The sequence below is a fragment of the Dermacentor silvarum genome, chromosome 9, assembly GCF_013339745.2.
Source record: "Dermacentor silvarum isolate Dsil-2018 chromosome 9, BIME_Dsil_1.4, whole genome shotgun sequence".
NCBI lineage: Eukaryota > Metazoa > Arthropoda > Arachnida > Ixodida > Ixodidae > Dermacentor > Dermacentor silvarum.
In genome coordinates, this window is record NC_051162.1 from 112977407 (window position 1) to 112980338 (window position 2932).

Genomic DNA, 2932 nt, shown 5'->3' on the forward strand with positions numbered 1-2932 from the left:
AACATGCGCAAAGCTTACTATGCCAGCAAGCGTCGCTACTCCCTTTGTCATTGTTTACCGAGCGGTATTCACTCTTACCGACGTTCCGGAGTTGAAGTCTTTTCTTTGGAGATTAGTGATACAACGCTGGCGGATGAGCGATGTTTTGTATCCGTTAGGAAAGGCGTGCATCGAGATCGGCCGGCAACACAGGCTGTCCGTATGTAGCAACCGCCCGTGAACTTGATCACACATATTCATTCCATTCCTTAATTTGCCAGCCACTATTTTTGCAGCCAACTACTGCACACGTCTTCAGTACACCACTCCACATTTTGTAGCACGAATGGAGCACAGTGCGTGAGCGAAAACGCGGTTGCATTTCCGACAGATGATCGCGCAGAAACAGGGCAGAAACGGTAATGGCTTCGTATTCGTGCGCTTTCGCTGAGGCAACGTGAGGCATGCCGCCGAAAGCGCCATCTCGTTTCTCGAGAACGAATTGCTCCGCGAAAATGGTCAATAGTGGCCTCGGAAATCTTCTGAATACGACGATCAACTGGTAATACGGATGCACGCTGCCGCCTTTCGTTGAACTGGATTGGCAGATTAAGGCTCTACACTATCGCGATGTTGGCCGGCACCTCAGCAGCTGGCGACCATGAAATCGATGTAGCATGGCGGCACCTTTGCGGTTACCGAAACCATGCATGGGAGTTATGGGGAGCATTTCCTCTAGAGTTCTGTAGCTTTCTGTAGCTACAGAACTCTAGAGCTGTAGAACTCTACAGAACTCTGTAGCTGTAGTTCTGTAGCTTCTGTAGTTCTGTGCCTAATCTCAGAGGCCACGAATGAACGCCAGCTGCCAGCAGTGTGGCGTACTGAGGAAAGAAAGTTTAGGTAGCGTCCCAAGAGCACCGCAGTGGCGGCTTTCTCGGAGCAACGGAAGGGAATCTCAGAGGCCACGCTTCAATGTACTATACGAGTGCCGGAAACGATTGCAGGAGGTGGTAACTCGTCATGGGCGCCGATCCTTCTGTCGCTTTGTCTATGTTCCCCTCAACACGCAGCCGCGACCTATTGATAATGGTCTTGCGGCCGCTACGTTACGTAAACATTAGCGCAAAGAGGACAGTACAAGACGACCACCGGACAATGTGCGTCCAGACGTGAGCAGCGTACCCAGAGAATGCAGCGCGACACCAGAAAGAACGAGACAGCTATTCAAACAAACGATTCCAGGAAATAAAATTTAAACAAACATTTTATTGCGATAGCAATTATATGGACACTCCAAAGCAGATTTCTGCCGTCGCCGTGAGGTTCCGTATGACCTCAACGGCGATGAAATCGTCGCCGTGATGATAAGTGGTTCTTGAGGGAAAGGGAAAGGTTGGCGCTATCTTCTGCAGCCCTTGAGGGAGCACAGAAGATAGCGCCAACCTTTCCCTTTCCCTCAAGAACCACTTATCATCAGCACGGCTCAGCGCCAAATTGCTCGGACACTGTATGTGCGAGTGAAATGGCGCGAGGGACGCGCGCTTTCACGGGGAGCGAACGCACGTAGGAGAGGAAACGCGCGTTCGGCGCCGTGCTCCCTGAAGGGCTGCAGAATTAAGCGTCTCTTTCCTCGTTTCCATATGTAGAGAGCAAACGCAACCTTTTTCCGTCGCGCGAAAGGCGGTCGGGGGACGGGAGAGAGGGAGGGGAGGCGACGTTAACTGCGGCACCAAATTTTGGCGCTGAGCCGTGCTCCCTCAAGGGCTGCAGAAGATAGCGCCAACCTTTCCCTTTCCCTCAAGAACCACTTATCATGCGTATTTATATAAAAACGCCGCGCGCGTTTGGTGCAAACGCGGGCAAAATGGTGACGGCGTCGACAACAGTTCTGCGCGTTGCTGGTGCTGCTGCATGTCCAAGTTTATACAGCTGATAAAACTACTATCCTTACTGCGTATAGCTCTCTACCAATTTGCTATCGCAATTGGTGCTTCGCCTTTCGGGTGAAACTGCGACAAATTTTTTTCTCTGCTGAACACGGAATTTTGGCCGTGGCCTTCGTCGTTTCACGTCGTTCGTACGTCGATGGTACGTCGGTGTCATGCCGTAGTTGTGAATGTGGTGGTCAGTGTTGACAGCATCATCGTCGTCATGTATAGGCCTTTTCTCAGGGCAAGTTTCCGCTTCCCGTGGCTTGAGGAAGGACATATTAGCATAACCTGCGCCAAACACTGCGCTTGAGAGTTATCGCTAAGCGTGGACAGCTGGGCTAGTTGGTTGTGATTAGCATTATGAGACATCGTTCCAACGCACAGTTAAACACGGACGAGAAGAGAAAGACAACACTGACGTTCGTGTTGTCTTTCTCTTCTCGTTATTGACAGTTCTCGGCTACCCGGAACGCCCATACGTTGCTACAACTCCTTTATGACTGAGAAGCACGCTCCTTGTTGCTAGAAAGGATAGATATAAATATTAATTTCGTATTAGCTTTATTGTGGCAGAAATTCCAAGAAGCCAAAGTGGTCCAGAATAACACGTGGAGTTGAGTATTGCTCAAGCGCGTTGGTCTCGCTGAAGTTGAAGAGAGCCCGGTGGAAAAAACTTTGCTTAAACGGTAAGAACGTCGCATACATCTTCCTTTTATTGCGATAGCAATTATATGGACACTCCAAAGCAGATTTCTGCCGTCGGCGTCGCCGTCGCCGTGAGGTTCCGTATGACGTCAATGGAGATGAAATCGTCGCCGCGCGCCGCCGAACGCTGTATGTGCGAGTGAAAGGGCGCGAGGGACGCGCGCTTTCACGGGGAGTGAACGCACGGCGGAGAACAAACGCGCGTTCTGTGCCGTGCTCCCTTATGGGCTGCAGAAGTAGGCGTCTCTTTCCTCCTTTACAATCACCATATATGTAGATCAAACGCGCCTTCTTCTGACGCACGAAAGGCCGTGGCG